At 47.4% G+C, this 13,330-nt stretch overlaps 1 protein-coding gene across 1 annotated transcript in view; it reads right to left on the reverse strand.

The window, feature by feature from the left end:
- Positions 1-13,330, reverse strand: part of LOC142198520 (putative cation-transporting ATPase 13A4) — a 102,522-nt gene that overhangs the window by 79,668 nt on the left and 9,524 nt on the right. The gene's annotated exons all lie outside the window — the stretch shown is intronic.

Raw genomic sequence — 13,330 nt, forward strand, 5'->3', positions numbered from 1 at the left:
GTGTGTAGAATGATGTCTACAGTGACAGCAGGCGCTTTTTTCACATCTTTTCACATTTGGCTAGCCATTGTATTTGGTATAAAGGAGTCCTCTGTTTACCAGATAGGATCAGCTGTTTAACATAGGTCTGTGTCACCTAACGTAATAAACATCCAAATGTAATATGAATCTTGTTACGAAACAATGAAATCCTCCTCCCACTTCCTATTATCCATTGTTCTGCTTGTGTGTTAGCCAGTCATACTGTATGAGCCCTTGATCTCAGGATGAATAGTAATACAGGTCTTTATTAGAGATGAGCGAACAGTGTTCTATCGAACTCATGTTCGATCGGATATTAGGCTGTTCGGCATGTTCGAATCGAATCGAACACCGCGTGGTAAAGTGCGCCATTACTCGATTCCCCTCCCACCTTCCCTGGCGCCTTTTTTGCTCCAATAACAGCGCAGGGTAGGTGGGACAGGAACTACGACACCGGTGACGTTGAGAAAAGTAGGCAAAACCCATTGGCTGCCGAAAACATGTGACCTCTAATTTAAAAGAACAGCGCCGCCCAGGTTCGCGTCATTCTGAGCTTGCAATTCACCGAAGACGGAGGTTTCCGTCCAGCTAGCTAGGGCTTAGATTCTGGGAAGGCAGGGACAGGCTAGGATAGGAAGGAGAAGACAACCAACAGCTCTTATAAGAGCTAAATTCCAGGGAGAAGCTTGTCAGTGTAACGTGGCACTGACGGGCTCAATCGCCGCAACCCAGCTTTCCCAGGATCCTGAATGGAATACACTGTCAGTGTATTCCCGTATACCCGATATATACCCCGATACCCGTTCCAACGGTGTGCCCCCCCACCTTCACCCCAGAAATACCCTGCAAGTCCCCTAGCAATAGAATTGGGGCTATATACACCCACAATTTTTACTACTGGTATACAGTGCCATTGTCTGACTGGGAATTCAAAGAATATATTGGGGTTACGTGCACCCACAATTTTTACTACTGGTATACAGTGCCATTGTCTGACTGGGAATTCAAAGAATATATTGGGAATACAAATACCCTCATTTCTTGCTACTGCCATATAGTGCCAGTGTCTGACTGGGAATTCAAAGAATATATTGGGGTTACGTGCACCCACAATTTTTACTACTGGTATACAGTGCCATTGTCTGACTGGGAATTCAAAGAATATATTGGGAATACAAATACCCTCATTTCTTGATACTGCCATATAGTGCCAGTGTCTGACTGGGAATTCAAAGAATATATTGGGGTTACGTGCACCCACAATTTTTACTACTGGTATACAGTGCCATTGTCTGACTGGGAATTCAAAGAATATATTGGGGTTATAAATACCCTCATTTCTTGCTACTGCCATATAGTGCCAGTTTCTGACTGGTAATTCAAAGAATATATTGTGGTTACGTGCACCCACAATTTTTACTACTGGTATACAGTGCCATTGTCTGACTGGGAATTCAAAGAATATATTGGGAATACAAATACCCTCATTTCTTGCTACTGCCATATAGTGCCAGTTTCTGACTGGTAATTCAAAGAATATATTGGGAATACAAATACCCTCATTTCTTGCTACTGCCATATAGTGCCAGTTTCTGACTGGTAATTCAAAGAATATATTGGGGTTACGTGCACCCACAATTTTTACTACTGGTATACAGTGCCATTGTCTGACTGGGAATTCAAAGAATATATTGGGAATACAAATACCCTCATTTCTTGCTACTGCCATATAGTGCCAGTGTCTGACTGGGAATTCAAAGAATATATTGGGGTTACGTGCACCCACAATTTTTACTACTGGTATACAGTGCCATTGTCTGACTGGGAATTCAAAGAATATATTGGGAATACAAATACCCTCATTTCTTGCTACTGCCATATAGTGCCAGTGTCTGACTGGGAATTCAAAGAATATATTGGGGTTACGTGCACCCACAATTTTTACTACTGGTATACAGTGCCATTGTCTGACTGGGAATTCAAAGAATATATTGGGAATACAAATACCCTCATTTCTTGTTACTGCCATATAGTGCCAGTGTCTGACTGGTAATTCAAAGAATATATTGGGGTTACGTGCACCCACAATTTTTACTACTGGTATACAGTGCCATTGTCTGACTGGGAATTCAAAGAATATATTGGGAATACAAATACCCTCATTTCTTGCTACTGCCATATAGTGCCAGTTTCTGACTGGTAATTCAAAGAATATATTGGGGTTACGTGCACCCACAATTTTTACTACTGGTATACAGTGCCATTGTCTGACTGGGAATTCAAAGAATATATTGGGAATACAAATACCCTCATTTCTTGCTACTGCCATATAGTGCCAGTGTCTGACTGGGAATTCAAAGAATATATTGGGAATACAAATACCCTCATTTCTTGCTACTGCCATATAGTGCCAGTTTCTGACTGGTAATTCAAAGAATATATTGGGGTTACGTGCACCCACAATTTTTACTACTGGTATACAGTGCCATTGTCTGACTGGGAATTCAAAGAATATATTGGGGTTATAAATACCCTCATTTCTTGCTACTGCCATATAGTGCCAGTTTCTGACTGGTAATTCAAAGAATATATTGTGGTTACGTGCACCCACAATTTTTACTACTGGTATACAGTGCCATTGTCTGACTGGGAATTCAAAGAATATATTGGGAATACAAATACCCTCATTTCTTGCTACTGCCATATAGTGCCAGTTTCTGACTGGTAATTCAAAGAATATATTGGGGTTACGTGCACCCACAATTTTTACTACTGGTATACAGTGCCATTGTCTGACTGGGAATTCAAAGAATATATTGGGGTTATAAATACCCTCATTTCTTGCTACTGCCATATAGTGCCAGTTTCTGACTGGTAACTCAAAGAATATATTGGGGTTACGTGCACCCACAATTTTTACTACTGGTATACAGTGCCATTGTCTGACTGGGAATTCAAAGAATATATTGGGAATACAAATACCCTCATTTCTTGCTACTGCCATATAGTGCCAGTGTCTGACTGGGAATTCAAAGAATATATTGGGGTTACGTGCACCCACAATTTTTACTACTGGTATACAGTGCCAATTTCTAACTAGGAATTCAAAATGCGCAAGGCTCCCGGAAAGGGACGTGGACGAGGCCGTGGGCGAGGTCGGGGGAATGGTTCTGGGGAGCAAGGTAGCAGTGAAGCCACAGGGCGTCCCGTGCCTACTCCTGTGGGGCAGCAAGCATTGCGCCACTCCACAGTGCCAGGGTTGCTTGCCACATTAACTAAACTGCAGGGTACAAACCTTAGTAGGCCCGAGAACCAGGAACAGGTCTTGCAATGGCTGTCAGAGAACGCTTACAGCACATTGTCCAGCAGCCAGTCAGACTCTGCCTCCTCTCCTCCTATTACCCAACAGTCTTGTCTTCCTTCCTCCCAAAATTCCGAAGCTTTACAGAACAATAACCCAAACTGTCCCTGCTCCCCAGAGCTGTTCTCCGCTCCTTTCATTGTCCCTCAACCTGCCTCTCCACGTCACGATTCCACGAACCTAACAGAGGAGCATCTGTGTCCAGATGCTCAAACACTAGAGTCTCCTCCATCTCCGTTCGATTTGGTGGTGGATGACCAGCAACCCACCCTCATCGACGATGATGTGACGCAGTTGCCGTCAGGGCATCCAGTTGACCGGCGCATTGTGCGGGAGGAGGAGATGAGACAGGAGTTGGAAGAGGAAGTGGTGGATGATGAGGACACTGACCCGACCTGGACAGGGGGGATGTCAAGCGGGGAAAGTAGTGTGGATGTTGAGGCAGGTGCAGCACCAAAAAGGGTAGCTAGAGGCAGAGGCAGAGGTCAGCAGCTTAGGCGAAGCCAGGCCACACCCGGAATCTCCCAAGATGTTCCAGTTCGTACCCAGCCCCGAAAAACTCCCACCTCGAGGGCACGTTTCTCGAAGGTGTGGAGTTTTTTCAAGGAATGCGCCGAGGACAGATATAGTGTTGTCTGCACAATTTGCCTCTCGAAATTGATTAGGGGCTCTGAGAAGAGCAACCTGTCCACCACTTCAATGCGCCGTCATTTGGAATCCAAGCACTGGAATCAGTGGCAGGCAGCAACGGCAGGACAAAGGCCGCCTGCCGTTCACGCCACTGCCACTGCCTCTGCCACTGCCTCTGCCTCTGCCACTGCCACTGCTGACTGTGCTGGCGATGCACTCCAGAGGACGAGCCAGGACACCACTTCATCTGCCTCCGCCACTTTGTTGACTTCTACCTCATCCTCCCCTGGTCCTGTCTTATCTCCTTCTCCTGCACCATCAAAGGCACCATCAGGCGTTTCTTTACAACAACCCACCATCTCTCAGACATTGGAGCGGCGGCAGAAATACACTGCTAACCACCCACACGCGCAAGCCTTGAACGCCAACATCGCTAAACTGCTGGCCCAGGAGATGTTGGCGTTCCGGCTTGTTGAAACTCCCGCCTTCCTGGACCTGATGGCAACTGCGGCACCTCGCTATGCCGTCCCTAGCCGTCACTACTTCTCCCGGTGTGCCGTCCCCGCTTTGCACCAGCACGTGTCACTCAACATCAGGCGGGCCCTTAGTTCCGCGCTTTGCACAAAGGTCCACTTGACCACCGACGCGTGGACAAGTGCATGCGGACAGGGACGCTACATTTCACTGACGGCACACTGGGTGAATGTAGTTGAGGCTGGGACTGCTTCCCAAACTGGCCCGGTGTACCTCGTCTCCCCGCCTAACATTCCTGGCAGGGACACGAGAAGAACACCCCCCTCCTCCTCCTCCTCTACCGCCTCCTCCTCCGCCACCGCCTCCTCCTCCGCCACCGCCTCCTCCTCCGCTGTTAGATTGACCCCAGCTACGAGTTGGAAACGTTGCAGCACTGGCGTTGGTAGACGTCAGCAGGCTGTGCTGAAGCTGATCAGCTTGGGGGACAGACAGCACACTGCCTCCGAGGTGAGGGATGCCCTCCTCGATGAGACGGCAATATGGTTTGAGCCGCTGCACCTGGGCCCAGGCATGGTCGTTTGTGATAACGGCCGGAACCTGGTAGCAGCTCTGGAGCTTGCCGGACTCCAACATGTTCCATGCCTGGCCCACGTCTTCAACCTAGTGGTGCAACGTTTCCTAAAGAGCTACCCCAATGTTCCAGAGCTACTGGTGAAAGTGCGGCGCATGTGCGCCCACTTTCGCAAGTCGACAGTAGCCGCTGCTAGCTTAAAATCTCTCCAGCAACGCCTGCATGTGCCACAACACCGGCTTTTGTGCGACGTCCCCACACGCTGGAACTCAACGTTTCAGATGTTGAATAGAGTGGTTGAGCAGCAGAGACCTTTGATGGAATACCAGCTACAAAACCCTAGGGTGCCACAAAGTCAGCTGCCTCAGTTTCACATCCATGAGTGGCCATGGATGAGAGACCTTTGTGACATCCTACGGGTCTTTGAGGAGTCCACAAGGAGGGTGAGCTCTGAGGATGCGATGGTGAGCCTTACAATCCCGCTCTTGTGTGTTCTGAGAGAATCCCTGATTGACATCAGGGATAACTCAGATCACACAGAGGAGTTAGGGATAGCATCCGATCCATCACAGCTGGAGAGTAGGTCCACACATCTGTCCGCTTCACTGCGTTTAATGGAGGAGGAGGAGGAGGAAGAAGAGTTGTCCGATGATGTGATGGTGATACAGGAGGCTTCCGGGCAACTTCGAATCGTCCCATTGTTGCAGCGCGGATGGGTAGACATGGAGGATGAGGAGGAAATGGAGATTGAACTTTCCGGTGGGGCCAGAGGAGTCATGCCAACTAACACTGTGGCAGACATGGCTGAGTTCATGTTGGGGTGCTTTACAACCGACAAGCGTATTGTCAAAATCATGGAGGACAACCAGTACTGGATCTTTGCTATCCTTGACCCCCGGTATAAAAACAACATCTCGTCTTTTATTCCGGTAGAGGGGAGGGCCAATCGCATCAATGCTTGCCACAGGCAATTGGTGCAGAATATGATGGAGATGTTTCCAGCATGTGACGTTGGCGGCAGGGAGGGCAGTTCCTCCAGTAGGCAACCAAGTTCTCACCGGTCCACACAAACGAGGGGCACACTGTCTAAGGTCTGGGACACCTTGATGGCACCCCCTCGCCAAAGTGCCGCCACGGAGGGTCCTAGTGTCACCAGGCGTGAGAAGTATAGGCGCATGTTGCGGGAATACCTTTCCGACCACAGCCCTGTCCTCTCCGACCCCTCTGCGCCCTACACGTATTGGGTGTCGAAGTTGGACCTGTGGCTTGAACTTGCCCTATATGCCTTGGAGGTGCTGTCCTGTCCTGCCGCCAGCGTCCTATCTGAGAGGGTGTTCAGTGCAGCCGGTGGCATCATCACTGACAAGCGCACCCGTCTGTCAGCTGAGAGTGCCGACCGGCTCACTTTGATAAAAATGAACCACCACTGGATAGAGCCTTCATTTTTGTGCCCACCTGTGTAAAGCACCCCAACATGAAACTCCATGTCTGTACTCAACCTCTCCAATTCCTCCGCATCCTCATACTCATCCACCATAAGCGTTGCACAATTCTGCTAATACTAGGCTCCCTCCAACATGATTTCCCCCAACTCTGCTGGTTAGAGGCTCCCTCCACCCTGATTTCCACCAACTCTGCTGGTTAGAGGCTCCCTCCACCCTGCTTTCCCACAACTCTGCTGGTTAGAGGCTCCCTCCACCATGAATTTGCCCAAACTGGGCTGTTTAGAGGCTCCCTCCACCATGAATTGGTCCAAACTGGGTTTTTTAGAGGCTCCCTCCACCATGAATTGGTCCAAACTGGGCTGTTTAGAGGCTCCCTCCACCATGAATTTGCCCAAACTGGGCTGTTTAGCGGCTCCCTCCACCATTAATTGGTCCAAACTGGGCTGGTTAGAGGCTCCCTCCACCATGAATTTGCCCAAACTGGGCTGTTTAGAGGCTCCCTCCACCATGAATTTGCCCAAACTGGGCTGGTTAGAGGCTCCCTCCACCATGAATTGGTCCAAACTGGGTTTTTTAGAGGCTCCCTCCACCATGAATTTGCCCAAACTGGGCTGTTTAGAGGCTCCCTCCACCATGAATTGGTCCAAACTGGGCTGTTTAGAGGCTCCCTCCACCATTAATTGGTCCAAACTGGGCTGGTTAGAGGCTCCCTCCACCATGAATTTCCCAAAACTTGGCTGTTTAGAGGCTCCCTCCACCATTAATTGGTCCAAACTGGGCTGGTTAGAGGCTCCCTCCACCATGAATTTGCCCAAACTGGGCTGTTTAGAGGCTCCCTCCACCATGAATTGGTCCAAACTGGGTTTTTTAGAGGCTCCCTCCACCATGAATTGGTCCAAACTGGGCTGTTTAGAGGCTCCCTCCACCATGAATTTGCCCAAACTGGGCTGTTTAGCGGCTCCCTCCACCATTAATTGGTCCAAACTGGGCTGGTTAGAGGCTCCCTCCACCATGAATTTGCCCAAACTGGGCTGTTTAGAGGCTCCCTCCACCATGAATTGGTCCAAACTGGGTTTTTTAGAGGCTCCCTCCACCATGAATTGGTCCAAACTGGGCTGTTTAGAGGCTCCCTCCACCATGAATTTGCCCAAACTGGGCTGTTTAGCGGCTCCCTCCACCATTAATTGGTCCAAACTGGGCTGGTTAGAGGCTCCCTCCACCATGAATTTGCCCAAACTGGGCTGTTTAGAGGCTCCCTCCACCATGAATTTGCCCAAACTGGGCTGGTTAGAGGCTCCCTCCACCATGAATTGGTCCAAACTGGGGTTTTTAGAGGCTCCCTCCACCATGAATTGGTCCAAACTTGGCTGTTTAGAGGCTCCCTCCACCATGAATTGGTCCAAACTGGGGTGGTTAGAGGCTCCCTCCACCATGAATTGGTCCAAACTGGGGTTTTTAGAGGCTCCCTCCACCATGAATTGGTCCAAACTTGGCTGTTTAGAGGCTCCCTCCACCATTAATTGGTCCAAACTGGGCTGGTTAGAGGCTCCCTCCACCATGAATTGGTCCAAACTGGGTTTTTTAGAGGCTCCCTCCACCATGAATTGGTCCAAACTGGGGTTTTTAGAGGCTCCCTCCACCATGAATTGGTCCAAACTGGGCTGTTTAGCGGCTCCCTCCACCATTAATTGGTCCAAACTGGGCTGGTTAGAGGCTCCCTCCACCATGAATTTGCCCAAACTGGGCTGTTTAGAGGCTCCCTCCACCATGAATTTGCCCAAACTGGGCTGGTTAGAGGCTCCCTCCACCATGAATTGGTCCAAACTGGGTTTTTTAGAGGCTCCCTCCACCATGAATTTGCCCAAACTGGGCTGTTTAGAGGCTCCCTCCACCATGAATTGGTCCAAACTGGGCTGTTTAGAGGCTCCCTCCACCATTAATTGGTCCAAACTGGGCTGGTTAGAGGCTCCCTCCACCATGAATTTCCCAAAACTTGGCTGTTTAGAGGCTCCCTCCACCATTAATTGGTCCAAACTGGGCTGGTTAGAGGCTCCCTCCACCATGAATTTGCCCAAACTGGGCTGTTTAGAGGCTCCCTCCACCATGAATTGGTCCAAACTGGGTTTTTTAGAGGCTCCCTCCACCATGAATTGGTCCAAACTGGGCTGTTTAGAGGCTCCCTCCACCATGAATTTGCCCAAACTGGGCTGTTTAGAGGCTCCCTCCACCATGAATTGGTCCAAACTGGGTTTTTTAGAGGCTCCCTCCACCATGAATTGGTCCAAACTGGGCTGTTTAGAGGCTCCCTCCACCATGAATTTGCCCAAACTGGGCTGTTTAGCGGCTCCCTCCACCATTAATTGGTCCAAACTGGGCTGGTTAGAGGCTCCCTCCACCATGAATTTGCCCAAACTGGGCTGTTTAGAGGCTCCCTCCACCATGAATTTGCCCAAACTGGGCTGGTTAGAGGCTCCCTCCACCATGAATTGGTCCAAACTGGGGTTTTTAGAGGCTCCCTCCACCATGAATTGGTCCAAACTTGGCTGTTTAGAGGCTCCCTCCACCATGAATTGGTCCAAACTGGGGTGGTTAGAGGCTCCCTCCACCATTAATTGGTCCAAACTGGGCTGGTTAGAGGCTCCCTCCACCATTAATTGGTCCAAACTGGGCTGGTTAGAGGCTCCCTCCACCATTAATTGGTCCAAACTGGGCTGTTTAGAGGCTCCCTCCACCATGAATTTGCCCAAACTGGGCTGGTTAGAGGCTCCCTCCACCATGAATTGGTCCAAACTGGGGTTTTTAGAGGCTCCCTCCACCATGAATTGGTCCAAACTTGGCTGTTTAGAGGCTCCCTCCACCATGAATTGGTCCAAACTGGGGTGGTTAGAGGCTCCCTCCACCATTAATTGGTCCAAACTGGGCTGGTTAGAGGCTCCCTCCACCATTAATTGGTCCAAACTGGGCTGGTTAGAGGCTCCCTCCACCATTAATTGGTCCAAACTGGGCTGGTTAGAGGCTCCCTCCACCATTAATTGGTCCAAACTGGGCTGGTTAGAGGCTCCCTCCACCATGAATTTGCCCAAACTGGGCTGGTTAGAGGCTCCCTCCACCATGAATTGGTCCAAACTGGGGTTTTTAGAGGCTCCCTCCACCATGAATTTGCCCAAACTGGGGTGTTTAGAGGCTCCCTCCACCATGAATTTGCCCAAACTCTGCTGGTTAGAGGCTCCCTCCACCATGAATTGGTCCAAACTGGGTTTTTTAGAGGCTCCCTCCACCATGAATTTGCCCACACTGGGCTGGTTAGAGGCTCCCTCCACCATGAATTGGTCTAAACTGGGGTTTTTAGAGGCTCCCTCCACCATGAATTGGTCCAAACTGGGGTTTTTAGAGGCTCCCTCCACCATGAATTTGCCCAAACTCTGCTGGTTAGAGGCTCAATCCACCCTGATTTTCAAAACAAATGTTGGTGCCAACCTCAACTTACTACAAGGGCCAAATTCACTGCTGGTGACAAGCTCTCCTCACTGCAAGTGCCAAATACACATGTTTCAAGGTGTTTTCCTACTGTCAGAGAGGTGGTATTGAGTGTGTAAAGTGTGTAGTTGTTAGGCTGTGATGTTGGGGTAATAGAGGGTCTTTGGTGTGTTAGATGCCCCCAGACATGCTTCCCCTGCTGTCCCAGTGTCATTCCAGAGGTGTTGGCATCATTTCCTGGGGTGTCATAGTGGACTTGGTGACCCTCCAGACACGGATTTGGGTTTCCCCCTTAACGAGTATCTGTTCCCCATAGACTATAATGGGGTTCGAAACCCGTTCGAACACACGAACATTGAGCGGCTGTTCGAATCGAATTTCGAACCTCGAACATTTTAGTGTTCGCTCATCTCTAGTCTTTATCACACTTGAAGTTCCTGCAGACTAATGCCAAAGTGTTCCCACCTATCATGTGCAGTTTTGATCGGTCTTAAGGCCACCTCAGGCATCACGGCCATGGTGGGACTTGTATATCTGTACCGCTCTATGTCTATTCTATTCCTTTCTTACAGTATATAAAGATTAAAAATGGATTGCAAAACAGATTAAAAGTGTAATCCTAATATGTGAATCATTTTTACTATGATATGACTTGGTTGTGTCATAGTTTCTGAATGCATTTTCTTTAAGGGTGGATTTTGCCAGTTTGATGCATTGTACAATAGTGACAGACATAGCCGTATGGGAAAGAATTACATATAATTGTTATACAACTAGTGCAGTTTATTTGGGGTTGTAAAAACTTTAGCTGAGTCAGACCAATATTATAATAATTGCAAAAGATAATCTCTTAATTATGGCTCTTGACTCACAGAATTGCCCAAGAAAATAAAAATAAAAACATATCAAATAGTACGTGTTATATAAAGATATTATATATCTAATCCTAATAAATTATTCAGCCTAGAAAAGGTAGAATCATTATTAGGAGCTAAAAATTAAGGTCTGCAAAAAATATTTGCAATATGTGTCTCACATCTACTCCTGAAGTATCTCCAGCACTTATGTATTATTAAGGGAATCCTTAAAACATGACCTGATGAGAGTACAATTAAGGGCCAGAGTTAAACATTGATTTAGAGTATGGACTATGGATATACAGTGGGGCAAAAAAGTATTTAGTCAGTCACCAATAGTGCAAGTTCCACCACTTAAAAAGATGAGGCGTCTGTAATTTACATCATAGGTAGACCTCAACTATGAGAGACAAAATGAGAAAACAAATCCAGAAAATCACATTGTCTGATTTTTTAAGAATTTATTTGCAAATTATGGTGGAAAATAAGTATTTGGTCACCTACAAACAATCAAGATTTCTGGCTCTCACAGACCTGTAACTTCTTCTTTAAGAGTCTCCTCTTTCCTCCACTCATTACCTGTAGTAATGGCACCTGTTTAAACTTGTTATCAGTATAAAAAGACACCTGTGCACACCCTCAAACAGTCAGACTCCAAACTCCACTATGGTGAACACCAAAGAGCTGTCAAAGGACAACAGAAACAAAATTGTAGCCCTGCACCAGGCTGGGAAGACTGAATCTGCAATAGGCAACCAGCTTGGATTGAAGAAATCAACTGTGGGAGCAATAATTGGAAAATGGAAGACATACAAGACCACTGATAATCTCCCTCGATCTGGAGCTCCACGCAAAATCTCACCCCGTGGGGTCAAAATGATCACAAGAACGGTGAGCAAAAATCCCAGAACCATGCAGGGGGACCTAGTGAATGAACTGCAGAGAGCTGGGACCAATGTAACAAAGCCTACCATCAGTAACACACTACACCGCCAGGGACTCAGATCCTGCAGTGCCAGACGTGTCCCACTGCTTAAGCCAGTACATGTCCGGGCCCGTCTGAAGTTTGCTAGAGAGCATTTGGATGATCCAGAAGAGTATTGGAAGAATGTCCTATGGTCTGATGAAACCAAACTGGAACTGTTTGGTAGAAACACAACTTTTCGTGTTTGGAGGAAAAAGAATACTGAGTTGCATCCATCAAACACCATACCTACTGTAAAGCATGGGGGTGGAAACATCATGCTTTGGGGCTGTTTCTCTGCAAAGGGGCCAGGACGACTGATCCGGGTATATGAAAGAATGAATGGGGCCATGTATTGTGAGATTTTGAGTGCAAACCTCCTTCCATCAGCAAGGGCATTGAAGATGAAACGTGGCTGGGTCTTTCAACATGACAATGATCCAAAGCACACCGCCAGGGCAACAAAGGAGTGGCTTTGTAAGAAGCATTTCAAGGTCCTGGAGTGGCCTAGCCAGTCTCCAGATCTCAACCCTATAGAAAACCTTTGGAGGGAGTTGAAAGTCCGTGTTGCCAAGCGACAGCCCCAAAACATCACTGCTCTAGAGGAGATCTGCATGGAGGAATGGGCCAACATACCAAAAACAGTGTGTGCCAACCTTGTGAAGACTTACAGAAAACGTTTGACCTCTGTCATTGCCAACAAAGAATATATAACAAAGTATTGAGATGAAATTTTGTTACTGATCAAATACATATTTTCCACCATAATTTGAAAAAAAATTCTTACAAAATCAGACAATGTGATTTTCTGGATTTGTTTTCTCATTTTGTCTCTCATAGTTGAGGTCTACCTATGATGTAAATTACAGACGCCTCTCATCTTTTTAAGTGGTGGAACTTGCATTATTGGTGACTGACTAAATACTTTTTTGCCCCACTGTATGTATCTCAGGTTAAGAATGCTACAATGTGGAATTAAACGCAAGAGGACTTGCAAAGTATCCTATCCTACTAATATTATAAATGTGAAAGTTTGTGTTTGTTATTCAGTCACGCAAAAATAGCTGAACGGATTTGAATGAAATTTGGCACATAGATAGATTGTAACCTCGTTTAACACATAAACCGCTCATAGAACAACTAAAATATAACATGAATATTACACACCGTGCTCAGTGTATCTGATTTGTGAGATAAATAAAAGGGATAGGGTAAATTGATTCACTCCACTTGGGAAAACCCTCACTCCCTAATAATCAATAAGTGGCTTGCTCCAAATACTGCTTGTCAAATAAAAAACACCTATCAGAGGCTCTAGGATCCGACCCCCCCCCCCCCCCTCTGAGGTTACTGGCCTAATGCCACGCCAACAGAGAGGGAAATGGTCTACAAGGCCAGGTGTTTTCAGAGGCAGTACCAGGAAAAGCAAGACCACCACTAGCTTAGGAAAGACCCTGCGCGTTTCCTCTACATAGGAGATTCATCAGGGGTCAAGTAACATTCCTCACAAAAGGAAGCGGTAACATCCGC

This window comes from Leptodactylus fuscus, chromosome 3, assembly GCF_031893055.1.
Source record: "Leptodactylus fuscus isolate aLepFus1 chromosome 3, aLepFus1.hap2, whole genome shotgun sequence".
Taxonomy (NCBI): Eukaryota; Metazoa; Chordata; class Amphibia; order Anura; family Leptodactylidae; genus Leptodactylus; species Leptodactylus fuscus.